The sequence below is a fragment of the Castor canadensis genome, chromosome 2, assembly GCF_047511655.1.
Source record: "Castor canadensis chromosome 2, mCasCan1.hap1v2, whole genome shotgun sequence".
NCBI classification, from domain to species: Eukaryota; Metazoa; Chordata; class Mammalia; order Rodentia; family Castoridae; genus Castor; species Castor canadensis.
Genome location: NC_133387.1, coordinates 91,125,761 through 91,147,897, shown reverse-complemented (window position 1 = coordinate 91,147,897; position 22,137 = coordinate 91,125,761).

Sequence of the window (22,137 nt, the reverse complement as noted above, 5' to 3'; positions counted from 1 at the left end):
ACCCCACTACTGTCACACACACCTGACCAGGAAGAAGGATTAGTTAAGTAGCTTTTGTCACTGAATTTTCTAATACTGGAAGGACATATCTTGGAAAAAATGGCACCCTTAGATTTCAAATGTGCTTTTACTTCTGGATCATTTTTTTTTTAATTTTGAAGTTTTATTGATTTTAAATTTAAGACAAAATCCAGTTTGAACCACAAAACTCATCTTGAACCATATTTGGGAATGCAAGTTTACAATATATTTCTACAACTATTATTATATGCAATAAGACAGAATTAACCGTGTAGCACAATGCGAAGTTTTTGCTCCCGTGGCTGTATATATTTACTTAGGATGAACTAATTTTATAAAATGTTTTGCATCAAGAAGTGGGGGGAGAATTCAAGTATGATATACTTGACACATTGTAAGAAACTTGTAAATGCTACAATGTATCCACATTTACCACAATAAAAGCTACATCATTAATATAACTGTACATAACCAATAATGTATTTTTAAAAAAGGTTTGCAAAATTTATCTTTGTGAATGTGTTTAAAATACAATTTTGTAAATTTGGGTGAAGAAGCAAGATGTGTTCACCATGACTGTGAGTTTCAAAGGCTTTACTTTTGTTATCAAGAACAGTAAATTGTTTTTTTAATTATTGTTTTTAGCCAAAAACTGTTTATAGTTAATCTACTGGAGTGTTGTTATCCTCAGAACCGCCTACCATACTTAATGAGATTCTGCTCAACCTGAGGTTTTGTGTAATGCTAGACCTACAGGGTAAAGAACTTCCCCAAGGCTCTTAATGCGAGCAGACCAAACCCAAGTTATCACTCCACTCTCACTCTTGCAGTTAGTCTTGGTATCCGTGAAAATCATCCCTCTCGTTCTCCTTCTCTCTCTGAGAAAGGTACTGAGAAGCTTCTTGCAGGCTAAGGGGAGGGAGAGGACATAGCTGCTGACATATTTGGCCCCTTGGATGTGTGCACAGTAACACAAACTTGCCTCTACTATCAGATTTTCTCAAGTGTATTGTAACATTTTCACCAAAACCTTGGGTGTTTCTAAGTCTGTATCATGAAGCATTTAAGCATCTCTTATTACAGCAATTAATCTCTTCTTTGAATGGCAAAACATTTTACCTTAAGGAAATAAAACCACTGACTACCCAACTGAATGGTATACTTCCTGGGTATGCAATTTAAATATGACTCCAAAACACACCAAAAGGTCTGTGGTGACTACTGTGACTTTGCTTATTGCTAAAAAATGTAAGGATAGATCATCGAAGTTCCAAAATCAAACTATGATTGTAAAGTTTAAAGTTCCAGTTTAAGATTGCTTTAAGGGTTGAAATGACTTTGGTGGTCTTCCAACCCAACTTGAACCTGGATACCATGACTTTCTGTGGGATAACAAAATCCCACAGAATTGGATCAATAAATCATTTATTCTAATTCATTAGCATTTGTTTTTTAGTTCCAAAACCCCAGATGCAAGTTCCTTTTTGTGTTTTGTATTTCCAGCATTTTATTTCCAAAAGAATACATCACAGTGAATTTTATGACAGTAACTTCTTGCTCTGGCCAAGCCTCTGGCATCTGTCAAAGCACTGGTCTTCAGCAGCAGGATTCTGGGCAGGGATCACCATGACACTGGAGAAGCTGCCCAAAGACTCAGAGCAATTCCACCTTCATTCAAGGAAAGCAGCATTATAACAGGAGATTCGGCTCCCATGTTTGGAGAACACCAACATGATTTGATGGCCATTGAACCATCCTAATGAGGAATCACAAATTCTGACGATTTAAGTAGTGTTTCAATAAAGGACGGAAGGTCATAAACTGAGAAATAAGTGCACTTTCATGTAGAAATTCTTCTTTCTTAAGTCAATAAGAGCATAACCTTTGCAATGGGCGCTTATTGCACTTTAGGCAGTTTCACAATGTCCCACACCAAATGTTCTGCAGGACCTTCTAATCAACTGTCTGCACATATATCATTTCTGCATAAAGATCATTTAGCATTGGTGGCTCATTCCGAATGCCCTGGAAAAGACAAGGCTACCACACACATGTGCACAATGTCATATCACAGGAACTTAAAGACCCCATGCAAATTGCGCATTCTACATCTGACCTAAGCTCAGACAGAACTAACTTCATCTTCCCTATTAACTTCCTCCGCAGTTCTCCAGGTGTTTCACTCTCTATGGAAATGTCTGAGGGAACACTAGAAGATACTGTATTTGTGAAAACATGAGAATGACAACTCTGTCACAATCTAAACAAAGACTCAGAACATCTGCATAGTGTGCAAGGACAGTCCCTCCATTAAGATACCTGAAAAACTCTGGTCCTCCTGTAGACCTGGCTCTGTGGACGGCATTCCCATCTTCCAGTCACAGAGATGAAAAATGTTACAGTTATCTATAACTCCCTCTCTCTCATGGCCATATCATATAAATACATAAGTTCTGCCTATTCCGTCTTCAAAATATGACAGAATCCAACCATTTCTCTCCCTTTTCACAACTCCTGGGGAAAAGTCACCATCTGATCATGATTGTCTTCCATCAAACACTGTTTCAAGAAAAATGAATGAGAATTGAATTAAACCTCTCAAAAACTCTTACAAAATTCTTTGTGACGCATTTCTCATGCAATGCACAAGACATCATGTCTTCAGGAACTAGTCTCAGGAGATGAAAGCTATGTCACATCTTCACTAGGGTCCCTGGAAACAGTAATGAAAAAGTTACCAATGAATGAAAAGAATAGGTAAATCATTTGACACATACAAAGCTTTAAAAGTGGCATTTTGAGGATTTAGTCATAAAAGTGAAATATTTACAATGAAATAAAAATTCATACCATATGAATCAATGAACTTTTATCTCTCAAGTATTCATGTCTATATTTATAGAAAGCAGAATGAAAGGAAATATAGGAGTTTTGTGTCAGTGTTTTATCCCTGATAGTGTGTGGATAGGCTGTATAATCTTTATGCTTTTATGGTTTTTGCACATTTTCCAAAAAAAAGGAATGAAACACTTTTTGTAATTAAATTAATATTGAACAAAACAATTATAATTGTACTTGCTTTTATAAAATAACAATACAACTTTAAAACATTATAATGGGTTATTTTGTGCCAGGTACTTTCTGCTCATTATCATTCTTCCATGAAACTGCAAATTTCTTCATCCTCTGTAAGACATTTAGGCAATTGCAGATTGAGAAACTGAGACTGGAGAAGAAAGGGGCCCTGTGGGTCAGATGGCCTCATTTTCTGTTTTAGGTTGGTGTTACTTTTCTCTTTCTCCATTCTCTTCTTGTCCCCATGTAATCTCAGGGGCAGCGACAGCAGTAGTGGCTGGACTGGAGACCAAACTATGAAGGAAGGGAGACCTCTCTCCACCAGAGAACCTGTGGTCCCCAGAGAGGAACGTGGTGGCTTCTGCTCTCTCTGTCCTCTCACTGCTTGGCCCAGAGGCAGACACTACGGAGGGAAAGGCACAGCAGATCAAAGCAGTGTGTAAAGCACCATCTGGGAAGAGCAATGGAGTGGACCCTGCAATTGGAAAGTGTCATAGAGATGACAGAAGGGAAGGAGAATATGAAAGACATCTCATGCAGTGGCGTTTGGATTCGCCGGGTGCCCTGAATTTTGCATGCCTGATATGATACCTACAAAAGGCTATGGAACTGAAGTAGGAGTAGCCCACTGCCCAAGCTCTGGAGTGACCACTGGGTGGCACACACAGAGCACAGACAGGAAGATCACAGCAAAGGCTTGAAAAGGAAGTGAATGGAACTGCACACCAGGGCAGGCAGGAACTTGAAACTTCTACTGGAAAAGATGCCTAGCAAAAAAAAAATTCATCCCCCATAGCATGTAAAGAGTGCCTAGTGTCTTATAGCATGGTATTCAAATGTGCAGATTACAGTCCAAACTTCCTCAGCACTCATAAGGAAAAACCAGAAAAATCTCAATATCTTCCAGGGAGAAGCCACTCCAAAAAGGACACTATTGAGTGGACGCTGTGTTAACAAAGTCTGTAAAGCAGCTATTGTGGTGTGTAAAGAGAGGAAGTCAGAGAGATGTAGCAAGTTACAAAAGGTATAAAGAGCAATATAGAAAAAGATAGATAGTATTGATAAAAATATAGAAACATATATAGGGGGCCCTAAACCTAGAAATACACATGGGGAGAGATGGTAAGAAACCAGAGACATGGAAGAGACCAAAAACTGGAAAGCGAAACAGAGAGAGAATACAAAAAAGTGAACAGCAATAGGAAATAGAGAAAAGATGTGAACATAGACATGGACAGGCAGAAGGACATGAAGGGAATCTAGAGAAATAGAGTGGTGGCGAAGGAGAGCACCGATGTGAGACTGAGCTAGAAAGCAACTGGTTTTCTCTATCATGTGGGTTGCATAATGATTTTCTAGCTTTAATATTTCTCTTACATTTTATGGTTGCAGAACTTTTATAAAGAATATCTTTCTTTTTCAACACCATGATATGCTGAAATACAGGTTGTCCAGAAATAGCAAAAAATGCTTCTTTATTTACTTTTTGTCACATGCAGAATAATGAGATGGTACCTTAGCTTGCTAAGCAAGCATGCTCTACCCATGTCCAAAGTCTTTCTTTTTTTAATAAGTTAGGGTTTCTTGTTTTTGCCTGGTTTGGCCTTAGAATGTCATCTTCCTGCCTCCAATTCCCACGCAGCTGGAGTTAGGGACATGAGCCACCACAGCAAGAATTTCTTATTTTTTGTCCTTTTCTTTTCTTTTTTTATTGTTATTCATTACTGCATGTGTTTTTAAATATTTATGATCACAAAATTTTATGAAGGCATTATTCTTTGGTGCTTGTGATCTCATATCTGTATACTGAGACAGCCACTGCAGTTGGTTTCTATAACCTTCGACACAACTCAGTAGATCTCAGAGAACTACCATGCGCTCTAATGATACCATTACTGGGGATGTATTCGAAGGATTGTTCTCCAGGATACAATAGAGCTACTTCACACCCAGGTTTATTGTAGCACTATTCACAATAACCAAGCTTTGGAAACAGTGGAGATGCACCACTACTGTGAATGTATTAAGAGAATGTGGCATTTATACACCCACTGGAGTTTTATTCATCCATAAGAAGAATGAAATTATGTTGTTTGCAGGTAAATGGATGGAACTGGAGAACATTACGTTAAGTGAAGTAAGCCAGGCTCAAAAAGGTCGCATACATTCCCTCATATGTGGAACCTAGACCTTTTAGCTAATTGTACACATGAATACATATGTGAGCATATGTGTGTCTTTGTGTGTGTGTGTGTGTATAGTGAAAGAGAGAGTGAGATTGCATTAGTGGGTCTGTCTGAGTGGACTGTGGGAGATGGAAAGAAAATGTTAGAGAATGAAAAATATTGAGATATCTGATCTCTAATGAATGCAATATAATGTAATGCACTGAAAGCTGTTGAATATTAGGGGAACATGTTGGTATAGAAAGAGTAAATAATGGGGATTGCTCTGATTAAACACAATATATTCAAGTCTGAAATGCTGGGGAAATTCCCTTGGGCTATCAATATACACATTTTAAGAAAATGAGGGACAGGAGGGCAAAACTTGTCTTTTCCAGAAGGGAGTACCAGTGGGAAGGAGGGTGTGCATAAGGTAAGGGTGAATGAGGGTGAACAGGTTGGATGTATTTTGTGTTCATATATGAAATGGAAGAATAAAATTGATGAAATTGTACTAAAATGAGGATAGAGGGAAGGATAGAAAACAATGGGGGAAACCTAACTATGAAATAGTGTAATCATATATGTAAATGTCACAATGTATCCCCCAAGTACAATTATGATATGGTAATGAAATAAAAAGAAAGATTAAATTTTCAGTTGTGCATTATATTTATGTTATTTTAATGTAAATTAACATATTAACAAATGTAATTTTCATGTTATGAACTTGTTTCTTTATAGGAATTCTTATGATTCATTATGAATCAGGAATTAAAAATTATATGATGAATTGGAAAAATTTCAGTTGAGTACCACACCATTCACTGTCTTTTTCTCTTCCCCTTATCTAGATTCTCTAAACTTCCTGCTTGTAAGGATGAAATGAATATTAGACTTCCATGATATTCTCAAAGTAATAGCTAAAATCACACAAAAAATGTAATTGCTTCTACTTTGTGAATTCCTATGTTCTGGATCCTTTTATTACATTGTCTTTTAAGCATTATTTTAAATGTACATATGAAGAGTTTTGGGGGGTAAAAATATTTTCATGAGGCATGCAAAGGCAGTTATTTTATTTTATTACAATAACAAATAAAATGGATACCACATATTTTATTTACTTTCAAAAGTAATTAAACTGTCCAATTTATTTATGTATATTCATTTCACCAAACAACACATTTTAAGTTCAATTGAATAAGCTCTTTTTATTTTCATTTTTAGCAATGTGAATTGTATATAAATTTACCAAATATCAACTGCCTTATTTATTGGAAGTATATTTCAAATCCGTCTGTGAAAATTTACTCAAATGTTCAGTATTTTTGTATTTTCTTTTATCAGTCTATGTATTTTGTATTTAAAAGTGACTTTAATTTTTGACTATTCTCCAAGTATAATTGACTTTATAACCTGACCATTTTCTGTACGAATTAAAAGTTTTTTTCTGACAAATATGGCCAGAATTTTTTTTTCAGTGCTAGACTTGGAATTCAGTTGCTCTGCCCCTTGAACCTCTCCACCAGCCCTTTCTGTGTTGGGAATTTTCAAGATAGGGTCTCTCAAATTATTTGTCTGGGTGAACTTCAAACCTTGATCCTCCTGATTTCTGCCTTCCAAATAGATAAGATTACAGGTCTGACCCATGGGTACACAGTCAGAAACTTAATCTTATTGCATCTAAATTTTAGGACCAATGTATTATTAATGTTAGAGAAATTATTAAGTATGATAATGACTTAAGATTTAAAGTATGTAGAATAATAATATTTTAAAATACAACATTTTAATTCAATTTTTCCTACCAAGTGATGAAAAGTATGCTAAAGAAAAACAAATGTCCTCAGATTCAATTTCTTTTGTGAGTGAAATTTAAGCAGTTTGAGGTATAGCTGGATCATTGGTGAACATCTGCTCTATAGTAAAATTTATCGGCTGAAAACACCTCTTCAAAGTGGAGATAATTCTTGCTTTACTTTTGAATCAAAAGACCATTTACTGGGCACATATTGTGTATCAGAAATGTACCAAGGTTTTCCTTCTTTCCTTCCTTCCTTTTTCCCTTCCTCCCTTTTTCCCATTCTCCCTCCCCCCTTTCCTCCCTCCCTTCCTTCTTTCCCCTCTTCCTATTCCATATCCCTTCCCTCCATCCTCCTTCTCTTTCTTGCTCTCCTCATTCCTTCCTTCCTTACCTGACTTCCTTTCCATATAATAGTGAAAACTATTTTACAAAATGTACTGATATCTGCAAATGATTTGCATTGACAGATAATCAAACAAGTATAGTAAAATTAGGATAGATCTTAAGCAGTGTATATAGAGATTTTCTCCTACACACTTATGAATGTTTTGTATTATGTTTAAAGGAATCATAATAAAATGTGGGAAACTGGCACTCATAGTAATTGTTTTGACCTCTCTCAGGTAATTCAATTCATGTATCTGTGAAAGCAAAGGAATTAGACAAGTGGGGACTCAGGGTGGTTTCCCATTGTTATGGGGACCACAAGAGCAGAGATGTGACACTGCTCCAGGAGCAGCTGAAGTTAGAGGGCCCAGGCCACATGCAGGATGACTCCTCACAAGCTCTACTGACTTAAACTATAGAAGGTCTTTGCTGGGACAGAAGGCTCATGTTACAAGTGAGGAGGGAGAAAACTCTTCTCACTATAGATTTGGAAAGAACATTCTTAAATCAAAAAGTAAGAAATGAAACTAACTCTATCAGGATGATAAAAGCTACATCAATGAAAAAAAGGCCATTACTGGTACCAGAATAGTAACATCGGTACACCATAAGAAATTCACAAAGAGATCTATATTATGTAAGATTTTAACTTAGGAGGAAGTGTACATTCAGGTCAGCAAGAAAATATGTGATTAATTAATTAATTAATTCTCTTTTGGAAATAGGCTTACCATATGGCAATAAATAATGTTGATTTGCTCCTTTACCACTTGCAAATGGAGATTTAGGTGTAATAATTCAAAAGACTACTGCATTAGATTTTACCAACAGTAATTTGCATATACATTGTAGGTGAGACAAGCCTCTATAAGCCTGACATCAAAAACAAAGACTCTTAGGAAAGTTTGATAAATGTCACTAAAAGTATCATTCATATTCTGATTCACCACAAGGTGGCAAAACTGAGCAGTCAGTATGGAGAAGTGTTTTCAGCACATTTGATAATAAAGGATGATAACTCTGAAATGGTGCATAAAACCTCTTACAAACCAATAAATAATGATATTCCAATAGAATAAAAGGAATGTAGTACAAAAAGCCAATATTTCATAGAATAAATGTAAATGATTAACGGACATGTGAGATAAGACTAGGTCGCATTCAATGTCAGAAAATACAAATTAACTGACAAATTCATTTTTTGAAGCATGGTGCTGGGGTTAATATCTCTACCACTTCACATTCTATAGCCTCAGAAAAGTCAGAGATTAAATGAGATAATATATGTAGAATTCTTGACACAGAGCTAACAAAGAGGGAGAATCCATATTTATCATTAATTATTTTATGCCCATTGCTACAGTAAATGTTAGATGAAAATTCCAGATAGATCAATGATGGCAAAACTAAATAGTAAGTGAATTAAAATATTAAAAGGATTGCATGGATTTATTTCTGTACAATCTTAAAGTGAGGGCATTATTTTAGGTAGAGCATGAATCCCATATGAATGTGAAGAATGATTTAAAATGTATAAAAGGCACATACCTTCAAACAAAAATATCAATACCAAATTTAAATAAGTAATTTACACAACACATATGGTGGGCAAAGATTTATTAATTTTAAGATAAGAGGCTTTTAAATAAATGAAAAAAGTAAAATATCCATAAGACCTAATAAAATATTGTTATTAAAGGTTGGGGAAGATGGCAGAGAAATCTAGAATGACAACTCAAAACTCTAAATGCATGTTGTCTTTCTTTGTGACTTTACACCCATGTACAAGTATTAGCAAGTAAAACAAATCCAAAACAAAAGGAAAAAATGAACCAACTCAAACACTTTCAAAATAGAAGAATTGAGACTACATATGTACCAAAGGTGGCATAAGCATGTAGAATAAAATTATCTTAACTCTGGCATTTTACTTTTTCACTCTAAGGTGGAAGGACGACAGTAAGAATGCAAGAAAGCAAGTGGAAAGCAGCAAGGAAACAAAGAAATCTCTAAAAGATTCCTCTGGGCTGAGTGTAGTTAGGGATAACTGTAATGCGGTTTGTGTTTTCTCTGTACTTAAATTGATACTTCTAGGAATCATGACTTCAGTATAAGAGGAAATTGGAAGTAGAACATTTGAAAACTTTAGCAAAAGCCATATCTACAATTAAATTTGTCTTCTCACAAATATTTATATTTTAGGAACTCACTGGAAAAAAGACTTAACTCCCATAGTAATTCAACAATAACAAGCAATCCTAGCACCTCTACTGCAGTTTCTGAACACCATTTCTCACGAACAGTTCTAGGACTGAACAGAGAAATGGCTGAGTTTGAGACTGAGGAACAACTGTACAAGACAAGGCAAGGACATCTTGTCTACTTGAGAGCCACAAAGCCAACAGACTACAGATTTGTGTTGAAGGTTATAGAAACCAACTGCAGTGGCTGTCTCAGTATACAGATATGAGATCACAAGCACCAAAGAATAATGCCTTCATAAAATTTTGTGATCATAAATATTTAAAAACACATGCAGTAATGAATAACAATAAAAAAAGAAAAGAAAAGGACAAAAAATAAGAAATTCTTGCTGTGGTGGCTCATGTCCCTAACTCCAGCTGCGTGGGAATTGGAGGCAGGAAGATGACATTCTAAGGCCAAACCAGGCAAAAACAAGAAACCCTAACTTATTAAAAAAAGAAAGACTTTGGACATGGGTAGAGCATGCTTGCTTAGCAAGCTAAGGTACCATCTCATTATTCTGCATGTGACAAAAAGTAAATAAAGAAGCATTTTTTGCTATTTCTGGACAACCTGTATTTCAGCATATCATGGTGTTGAAAAAGAAAGATATTCTTTATAAAAGTTCTGCAACCATAAAATGTAAGAGAAATATTAAAGCTAGAAAATCATTATGCAACCCACATGATAGAGAAAACCAGTTGCTTTCTAGCTCAGTCTCACATCGGTGCTCTCCTTCGCCACCACTCTATTTCTCTAGATTCCCTTCATGTCCTTCTGCCTGTCCATGTCTATGTTCACATCTTTTCTCTATTTCCTATTGCTGTTCACTTTTTTGTATTCTCTCTCTGTTTCGCTTTCCAGTTTTTGGTCTCTTCCATGTCTCTGGTTTCTTACCATCTCTCCCCATGTGTATTTCTAGGTTTAGGGCCCCCTATATATGTTTCTATATTTTTATCAATACTATCTATCTTTTTCTATATTGCTCTTTATACCTTTTGTAACTTGCTACATCTCTCTGACTTCCTCTCTTTACACACCACAATAGCTGCTTTACAGACTTTGTTAACACAGCGTCCACTCAATAGTGTCCTTTTTGGAGTGGCTTCTCCCTGGAAGATATTGAGATTTTTCTGGTTTTTCCTTATGAGTGCTGAGGAAGTTTGGACTGTAATCTGCACATTTGAATACCATGCTATAAGACACTAGGCACTCTTTACATGCTATGGGGGATGAATTTTTTTTTTGCTAGGCATCTTTTCCAGTAGAAGTTTCAAGTTCCTGCCTGCCCTGGTGTGCAGTTCCATTCACTTCCTTTTCAAGCCTTTGCTGTGATCTTCCTGTCTGTGCTCTGTGTGTGCCACCCAGTGGTCACTCCAGAGCTTGGGCAGTGGGCTACTCCTACTTCAGTTCCATAGCCTTTTGTAGGTATCATATCAGGCATGCAAAATTCAGGGCACCCGGCGAATCCAAACGCCACTGCATGAGATGTCTTTCATATTCTCCTTCCCTTCTGTCATCTCTATGACACTTTCCAATTGCAGGGTCCACTCCATTGCTCTTCCCAGATGGTGCTTTACACACTGCTTTGATCTGCTGTGCCTTTCCCTCCGTAGTGTCTGCCTCTGGGCCAAGCAGTGAGAGGACAGAGAGAGCAGAAGCCACCACGTTCCTCTCTGGGGACCACAGGTTCTCTGGTGGAGAGAGGTCTCCCTTCCTTCATAGTTTGGTCTCCAGTCCAGCCACTACTGCTGTCGCTGCCCCTGAGATTACATGGGGACAAGAAGAGAATGGAGAAAGAGAAAAGTAACACCAACCTAAAACAGAAAATGAGGCCATCTGACCCACAGGGCCCCTTTCTTCTCCAGTCTCAGTTTCTCAATCTGCAATTGCCTAAATGTCTTACAGAGGATGAAGAAATTTGCAGTTTCATGGAAGAATGATAATGAGCAGAAAGTACCTGGCACAAAATAACCCATTATAATGTTTTAAAGTTGTATTGTTATTTTATAAAAGCAAGTACAATTATAATTGTTTTGTTCAATATTAATTTAATTACAAAAAGTGTTTCATTCCTTTTTTTTGGAAAATGTGCAAAAACCATAAAAGCATAAAGATTATACAGCCTATCCACACACTATCAGGGATAAAACACTGACACAAAACTCCTATATTTCCTTTCATTCTGCTTTCTATAAATATAGACATGAATACTTGAGAGATAAAAGTTCATTGATTCATATGGTATGAATTTTTATTTCATTGTAAATATTTCACTTTTATGACTAAATCCTCAAAATGCCACTTTTAAAGCTTTGTATGTGTCAAATGATTTACCTATTCTTTTCATTCATTGGTAACTTTTTCATTACTGTTTCCAGGGACCCTAGTGAAGATGTGACATAGCTTTCATCTCCTGAGACTAGTTCCTGAAGACATGATGTCTTGTGCATTGCATGAGAAATGCGTCACAAAGAATTTTGTAAGAGTTTTTGAGAGGTTTAATTCAATTCTCATTCATTTTTCTTGAAACAGTGTTTGATGGAAGACAATCATGATCAGATGGTGACTTTTCCCCAGGAGTTGTGAAAAGGGAGAGAAATGGTTGGATTCTGTCATATTTTGAAGACGGAATAGGCAGAACTTATGTATTTATATGATATGGCCATGAGAGAGAGGGAGTTATAGATAACTGTAACATTTTTCATCTCTGTGACTGGAAGATGGGAATGCCGTCCACAGAGCCAGGTCTACAGGAGGACCAGAGTTTTTCAGGTATCTTAATGGAGGGACTGTCCTTGCACACTATGCAGATGTTCTGAGTCTTTGTTTAGATTGTGACAGAGTTGTCATTCTCATGTTTTCACAAATACAGTATCTTCTAGTGTTCCCTCAGACATTTCCATAGAGAGTGAAACACCTGGAGAACTGCGGAGGAAGTTAATAGGGAAGATGAAGTTAGTTCTGTCTGAGCTTAGGTCAGATGTAGAATGCGCAATTTGCATGGGGTCTTTAAGTTCCTGTGATATGACATTGTGCACATGTGTGTGGTAGCCTTGTCTTTTCCAGGGCATTCGGAATGAGCCACCAATGCTAAATGATCTTTATGCAGAAATGATATATGTGCAGACAGTTGATTAGAAGGTCCTGCAGAACATTTGGTGTGGGACATTGTGAAACTGCCTAAAGTGCAATAAGCGCCCATTGCAAAGGTTATGCTCTTATTGACTTAAGAAAGAAGAATTTCTACATGAAAGTGCACTTATTTCTCAGTTTATGACCTTCCGTCCTTTATTGAAACACTACTTAAATCGTCAGAATTTGTGATTCCTCATTAGGATGGTTCAATGGCCATCAAATCATGTTGGTGTTCTCCAAACATGGGAGCCGAATCTCCTGTTATAATGCTGCTTTCCTTGAATGAAGGTGGAATTGCTCTGAGTCTTTGGGCAGCTTCTCCAGTGTCATGGTGATCCCTGCCCAGAATCCTGCTGCTGAAGACCAGTGCTTTGACAGATGCCAGAGGCTTGGCCAGAGCAAGAAGTTACTGTCATAAAATTCACTGTGATGTATTCTTTTGGAAATAAAATGCTGGAAATACAAAACACAAAAAGGAACTTGCATCTGGGGTTTTGGAACTAAAAAACAAATGCTAATGAATTAGAATAAATGATTTATTGATCCAATTCTGTGGGATTTTGTTATCCCACAGAAAGTCATGGTATCCAGGTTCAAGTTGGGTTGGAAGACCACCAAAGTCATTTCAACCCTTAAAGCAATCTTAAACTGGAACTTTAAACTTTACAATCATAGTTTGATTTTGGAACTTCGATGATCTATCCTTACATTTTTTAGCAATAAGCAAAGTCACAGTAGTCACCACAGACCTTTTGGTGTGTTTTGGAGTCATATTTAAATTGCATACCCAGGAAGTATACCATTCAGTTGGGTAGTCAGTGGTTTTATTTCCTTAAGGTAAAATGTTTTGCCATTCAAAGAAGAGATTAATTGCTGTAATAAGAGATGCTTAAATGCTTCATGATACAGACTTAGAAACACCCAAGGTTTTGGTGAAAATGTTACAATACACTTGAGAAAATCTGATAGTAGAGGCAAGTTTGTGTTACTGTGCACACATCCAAGGGGCCAAATATGTCAGCAGCTATGTCCTCTCCCTCCCCTTAGCCTGCAAGAAGCTTCTCAGTACCTTTCTCAGAGAGAGAAGGAGAACGAGAGGGATGATTTTCACGGATACCAAGACTAACTGCAAGAGTGAGAGTGGAGTGATAACTTGGGTTTGGTCTGCTCGCATTAAGAGCCTTGGGGAAGTTCTTTACCCTGTAGGTCTAGCATTACACAAAACCTCAGGTTGAGCAGAATCTCATTAAGTATGGTAGGCGGTTCTGAGGATAACAACACTCCAGTAGATTAACTATAAACAGTTTTTGGCTAAAAACAATAATTAAAAAAACAATTTACTGTTCTTGATAACAAAAGTAAAGCCTTTGAAACTCACAGTCATGGTGAACACATCTTGCTTCTTCACCCAAATTTACAAAATTGTATTTTAAACACATTCACAAAGATAAATTTTGCAAACCTTTTTTAAAAATACATTATTGGTTATGTACAGTTATATTAATGATGTAGCTTTTATTGTGGTAAATGTGGATACATTGTAGCATTTACAAGTTTCTTACAATGTGTCAAGTATATCATACTTGAATTCTCCCCCCACTTCTTGATGCAAAACATTTTATAAAATTAGTTCATCCTAAGTAAATATATACAGCCACGGGAGCAAAAACTTCGCATTGTGCTACACGGTTAATTCTGTCTTATTGCATATAATAATAGTTGTAGAAATATATTGTAAACTTGCATTCCCAAATATGGTTCAAGATGAGTTTTGTGGTTCAAACTGGATTTTGTCTTAAATTTAAAATCAATAAAACTTCAAAATTAAAAAAAAAATGATCCAGAAGTAAAAGCACATTTGAAATCTAAGGGTGCCATTTTTTCCAAGATATGTCCTTCCAGTATTAGAAAATTCAGTGACAAAAGCTACTTAACTAATCCTTCTTCCTGGTCAGGTGTGTGTGACAGTAGTGGGGTTTCTGTAGATCTTAGTCAGCAATACTCCTCTTGCATCTTCTGGCTCCGGGAGCCCTCCCAGGGATCCACTAATTTCTGCCTCCTTAGTATGTGTGCATGTGTCATGATAGCAAGGAATCATTAATTTGGATTTTTATTTCCTTTGAAGTACATACTAAACAGGAGAATGCTATTGCTTTCACTCAAAAGTTCAGATCATTTGATTGCTTGAGTATGTACCAGGCAATAAGTTTGAATATTTCCTCCTCAACCCTTTTTGTAGAAGGGCCACCTTCTCCACTTGGGTACATGTGCAGGAAAAGGCTCTGCATCTTCACGAGCATACAGAGAAGCCTCACTCCCTCTTCTCTCCTTTGTTCACTATTCCAGTGCTGGCTGGATCAGTGAAGTTTGCATGGAAAAGGGGAATTTTTAAAAGCAGTCAAACTATGCTTTCAATTCCTTCTCCCTACTAGCAATGCAAGCATGATCTAGGATGCTGCAGTCTGTTTCCCAAGTTTCTTTGTTCAAAGGGTGATAATAACTAAGTCACAAAATACGTGAGAAAGCTTTTGAGCTGTGAACTGCACATTTTCTTCCTCTCAGTTTCTTATGATTAAGAATTTTTGTAGTTAAGTTGTTGAAAACCAAGGCAGTAAAATTACAGATGGAGACAGAGTCTCCAACTGACAGTGAAATGGTGACACACTTTGCTGGCTTGTTGCACAGCTAATAAAAAATTTATTTATGGTGACACCTGACAGACATCATCTTCACATCCATCACACTCAGTCCCCTCCTGTTACCCTCAGGTCATGTCTTGATCCTTCCTTTGTTCAGTGAGACTCAGTCTGACCAGTTAGTGAGTAATTGAAGGAAAATCTCATGCTGTATCCAATCTAAAAACTTCTTAATATATTGAAATAACACTTTGGTAGTAAGTCAATATTTTTATTTCAGTTCACAGAATTGATTGTTTTTTCTGGTTCCTCCTTCAGATTTCTTTTGTTTCTTTTTTAACACCTGGCATTTCCCTTGGGCCCTTAAAGTCATGAACTATGCTCTTTGAACAACTAAAAAGTAATAAAATCCAACATATCCAAATGATTAGATGTGTTCTTGCTGATTTGGCATTATGCTTTTGGACTAAGATATTGCAGTTATGAAAGGGACAAAAGGAGGGATTATGAAGGCATATAAAACACACACTCTTTAAGATCCCACACAAGGACTAAGAAAGCACCATTGCTATCAATTTTCCTGAGCGTTCTGCTAAAGGAATAAAAATGAACTAAATTTGGGAATGAATTATATTTTTAAGCACGAATACTTGCTTTACTGCCTGTCGGAGAGGCAGCATGCCCTTTTGTTTTCTCTCAACACTAGTGTGTCACTATGAAGAGTGGTGATGCTGCTGGTTTTAATGGAAACTGAACACTTGTGCAAATCCCCTCACACCTATATGCCATTCTAAGAATGCACCAGATCTCAGAAGTGCCACTGGGAATCTCGCTAGGAGGCCAGGTTCCATGCAGGAAGAGCTTCACATGGTGATGAGGGCTGAGGAATCTCTCCAGAGTGTGCCCTGGGACAGGACCTCAGGATCTCAAAGGTATTATCTCAGTGACAATCCAGCTTCAAGAGCAGCGTTACATATACACCATGCTCATAGAGGAGGCCTAAAGTGAAAGTCTGGGATTAATTTAACCTGAGAAACAGTGCTTCATGACACATGCTTGCTTGAACAACTAGGATGAAGTCAATCCTCTTAAGAAGAATCCAAGTGTTGCTCACAAGTGGGCTCTCTAAGCACAGACCCAGGGGAAAGACATATGTGATATGTACTTGCCATGAAGTCAGACAGAGAAAGCCTGAAGTGATTATCCCAGCAATAGTCATTCTTCCCCCTGATGTAGTAGATAGATGAACCCAAGGATCTTTGTGCCAAATCTGGACCATGGCCTGGGAGCAGGGTACGGGACGTTTGATATCCATGCTGACATTACTGAATAACCCACTTCTGAGAGTCCCAAGTCACTCATTTACCAGATGCTAATATCCTCCAGTAAACCTTGCTCATATTAAATATTAAGCCATTCTGTCTCTGCAGAGGTTATATTATCATTCACTCTCTGACATCCTGTTACACAGTTGAATTCAGAACTTTGGTTTCTCACTACTCCTGAGCACCTCACCGTTGCTCATATCCATGTCTCCTTTTGTTACAGGGGTCAGGAGATGGCTGTGTGCTGCTCTGCCTACTGAGAAAATGAAATCAAAGGGTATCAGCATCCAAACATCACACACAAGAGAAAATCACAGACACTTGGTAGAATGTTAACATTAGGTTGAGGCCGCAGACATCCTTTTGTTTTCTTCAGGGGAGAGGAGTGATGGAAGGCACGTGTCTGCACAGTCTTGGCCATCAGATTCCAACTCCTATTGCAGCTGGTGCACTTGTGTATCAAATGCAGAGGGCACAGTCTGCCCACAGGACAGGGAGTAAGCTTAACAACCTTCTGTGTGTGGAGATAGCTGCTTTCTTTCCATTAGCTGCAGCCTTTTGAAAGTGAGCAAAGTTGGTTGTGGTCTAACTGCTCTGTTTTCTTTTCTAACACCTCAGCCACTGCTGCACTGTCACAACCAGTAGGGGCTGCTTTGACTTTGAGAATTTTCCAGGAAGCAACCACATTTGTCAGAGCAAGTAAACAAAAGAAGCCTGAGAAAATAAAACAAGATTAGCCACAACTTTGTCTACCTGTCTCCTCTGTGCCACCAGTGCTTTTTGTCTCTCTCTGTGCTGCTCAAGTTCAGGCCTGCCCAACTGGTGAGGCGGAGGAAGGTGCTAAGAGGTTTGAGGCCACAGGAGACATTGTCGAGCACCCTGGCCAGTGGTACCAGGCCCATGAAGCTCTGGGTGATGGATGGTTTCCTGTCTTGCTGTCTGACCTTCTCCAGTGTAGGGATGGTTCCACGTCTCTAAATAGGAGCCAAAAATTGGCCCAGGGACATCTAATCTAGCATATTCATCAAGGGGTAGCTCCAAATTAAATTAGGTTGTCTTTTGAGCCTCGTTCTCATTGTCTTTCCAAATACAGCCTTTGCCTGGTTTCTGTAAGAACCTGTTTCACAGAAACTGAAGCTGATTGTAAACAAAGAAACAAAACCTTTCTCATAATAAAGTAGAAAGGTTGTATTAAATTAAATGTCACTGTTTAATTCAAATATATAAAGTTTTAAATCTAGTAGTATTCCTTAATGAAAATGAAAAAGGCACACTGATTTTTCACCAACCTGCTATATTTTGAACATTTTGTTTTATGTATTTTCCTACAGAAGTGAACATATACAGACAACAACTGTCACAGTTGTTAGTATTTCTCAACAGAGAAATTGGTGAAAGGACATGAACAAATGCTGCAAAAGAACGTGAATAAACCTGAAACACGAATGATGTTTGCCTTAAGTCATAATAAGAGAAAAACCAAGTTCAAACCGAAATGAGATCCTATAATTAAACCTATCAGAATACAGAATCATGAAGTGTGACAGGCCTCTCTCAGGCATGCCCATACATGGAAGCAGACAAGCTAAACAGGGCTCTCTTTGAACAGTGATCTGGCATTCTCTTAAACCATTACAAATGCACGTGTTCAAAATGACACAAAATGATTTGTTACAGAATTTTTACAGTGGCAATAGATTGGAAATAGATTAAGGATCCATTTGAAGTAAGTGATGAGTTACGGTTTTTTTGTTCTGAGCAAAGCAGCTTGGGAATTCTTAAATGTCCCTACCCACTCAAATGACAGAAGCTCTCACTCAGATTTTTAAGTGAAAAGAGACTTCCAGATAATTTATACTGGAATACTATCGTTATGTGACAAGGGAAAGGGAAATATATGCATATAATGCGTATTTATGGAGGGACATCAATATTTACAGAAAATAAGTGTTTTGTGTTTTAAAGCAGGTAAATATATTTGACAACATACCCTTCATAGTGTATTTCAGTATTATGTCCTGATTACTTTCCATTTCTTTAGAAACTTTACATTTTTAGAACATGCATATCAATCTGTCTGGTGATATCGTTTAGTAATTTCTTATTGGGCTTTTGGGTTAATTTGGTTTGCTGCAGGAAATGCTGTTGTGAAAGAGTATCCTTGCACATGATGTTAGGATATGTATTTGGATCCAGAGAAAATAAGTGGCTCACGTAGTACGAACACTTTCTAGCAGAGACTTTTCCACAATGAGTAAGGTGCTTCATCATGGCCACTCACGCTTGTAGTCTGGGACAGGTGTGCTGGGGTTCAGGAGCTGTTTCAGGCCTTGGCTGGCTCCAACCGTGACTGTACATTAGAGTTTCTGGAAGAGATCTTTAAGTTCCTGTTCCTGGCCTGGGCTAAGTTTGGTGCCTCACTGACTGTCAGGGACTGCCAGGAGGAGAGGAAGAGCCACTGATAGAATGTACAGGGCTTAGGTTAGACAGACCTGAAATCATGGGTCATATTGGGCATATTTCATGCTGTGGATTACTTGGTGTTTATCATTGGGAGATTTAACAGTAGCTCTTTTTTCGATGTTTAGAATTGGGCACATTTAAAGTTAGGGCTTACTCAGAGTTGAACATTATGTCTCTGACCTTGTATAATATAATGGAAGTAATGCCTGCACTGTGGTGCAGCTGAGAGCATTGGAAGGCATGCCAACTGAGGGACAGAATTTCTGATATTCCTAAATGGTAAGAACTTGTTATAATTCAAACAAAACAAAACAAGAAACCCCAAAACAAGTAGCCTAACACAATAAGGTGAAAATAACGCACTCAGTCACATAAGTTTTCACAGCTCATGAAGATGTTGAGTTTCTAGTCTTTGAGTTGAATAATACCATCTTGGTGTGGTATTTCTGCTTATGTCTTGTTATAGAATTTGAAATTTATAGTTATATAGGACTTTGGTTAATATAACAGGGAAAATCAACTTTATTAGTTATGGCCAGTTTGATAGACAAAAAGCTTTAAGATATTATGTCTTTGAGGGAGAGAATCCAAAGAAGTAGAGAGAACACATGATGGCAAAAGTCTTGAGAACTGTTGCTGGAATCTCCCCTGCCCCCATTTTTATTTTGCAATTGAGAATACTTGGAGTTTCTTTAACTGATTTTCAATTGTTAAGAAGAGTACAGGGTGCTCTAACTCTATAGTGACTCCTGAGACACGACTGTCTTCGTGTGGAATTGTGTAAATCTTTTCCTCATTTTCAGTTGAACAGCCTTGGATGCAACCTGTTGTTCCAGAATTTGTTTCATCCGACGTGTTAAGGAATGGGCCATAGAATTCTTATTAGTGCGGGTGTAAAAGTTTTCCCAGCATGAAAGCTGTATTGTAGGCTAGTCTCTAACTCTCTAAGGTGAGAACAGCTCAAGAATCCAGAGGGGAAATGCAGAAAGGTAAGAAGACGATTCTCTTTACCAGTTCTCAGCCTAATGAGGAAGAAGATTTTCCTGCAGAGTAACCCATTTCCATGCTACTCTCACATCTGCAGAAGGTAAGGAAAGAGCTGTTGAAGCCAAGCTACTAGGGACAAATCCCTGCCCTGTTTCTTATTAGTTGTGTACCTATGTGGAGGTTCCTTTGTCTTCTCTTCCTCAATTTCCCCTGTATACAACATTCAACCGTGCATATCTCATAATGTACTGGTGAGAATTAAAATGCAGCAAGATATATTTACTCCACTAACTGGTACTTAGGAAGCACTAACCAGAAACTGGTGTTATGATTTCATAAGATGACAATCACAGATTTTGTGACTTTGTGTATAAACCTGAAATTATTTTATCTTGGACATATTCTTCTAAACATCAACAAAGTTCAGTTTGAGATTGCGCTATAGAAAATAACGTGATGTATGTTTCAAAAAGGTAGCAGAAATGTTTTTGATTGTTCCAAAGGCAAAGAAATTATAAATGTTTCAGAATATAACAATATACTATAACCAGGAAAATCAACTTTATTAGCTTATTTTAATTCTAATTACTTTAATTTCAACATTAAACAGTGTATACATACATAAAATCATCACACAGAATTACACAAGTATGTAGAAAATCTGTGTGTTACTAAATAAAAAAATTAGTGATACAGTGAGATAGAGCCAGACCAGTATTCAGGGTTCTAACTGGCTGTGACCTGTTGCCCCTGGCCCTTGTACCTTCCCATGCCACCGTGTGTCTTTCATATATTTGCCCGTTGTGCTGCAGTGGAAAAGTGCTGCACTGAAAAGGCTACATCCTCCTCCTCTGGCCTCTGCAATGCACCAGACTACACCAGACTCTCCTACAAGGTGATTCTGAGGACCTCATGGCCCATTCAGTCCATGGAGAAGTTGAGGTGTCACAGCACTATCCACGTCCAGAGCGCAGCATTCGGGGGCCTTCTGTGCCTGAGGCTCACAGTTCATTTCATTAGCCCTCTCTCCAAAAGAACAGTGGTCTGTCAACAGAAGGCAGAATTTCTATTTTGATATTAACAATGGGAGAAATTTCAACGATTCCAAGGTAGACCACAGTTTTATCCATAGAGGAAAGACAAATGGAAAGTTAGTGACAAACCAGTGGCCTGGAGTATATGTGAGGGGAACACACATCCTGGAGGAAATTCTCACTAACTTATTGGAACATGCATTTAGTAAAGAAGCCATGCATTTTTTATTTTTTGCCTCCCCAATTGAAAGTGGCTGAGAGAAAGACACATGTCAATTGATAAATAACACACATACATAAATACACAGAGCACACACACATACACACCCACATGCACGCATACATGCACACACATGGGTTCAGAGACCTTACTTTAAATTAAGCCTATTACTTAACAAGTAACTTCAGTAAGTAACTTAACTTTTCAAATAAGATGCTGCCCTATAATTGTACCTACCTCACAGACAGATAAGAGGATCATGGGTTATCTGCTGTATGGTGGAAGCTAAGTCTAGTTCATCCCAGTCATCCTTTCTGCAGAAAACTAAAATAGATGTCATCACTGGTGTGTCTGTGTGTGTGGGACTCAGTTGTCCATTCTTTAAAGTCAGGAACACATATTAAAGTTGTTGAGAAGTTGCTGCACCCAGCATTACTAACTCATCTAATCTACACAACTCCAGGAGATGGGTCATTCTAACATCATTTTATGGGACAAAATTACAACCCAGGAAGTTCAAGTACCTGATACCACCCAGGTGCTAAATTCCACAACCAGGATGGAAAGCCAGGCTGTCTGGGTCCTCAGACTTGTGCTGAATTCTGTTACACTGAGATTAAGGCAGCTCTCATAGG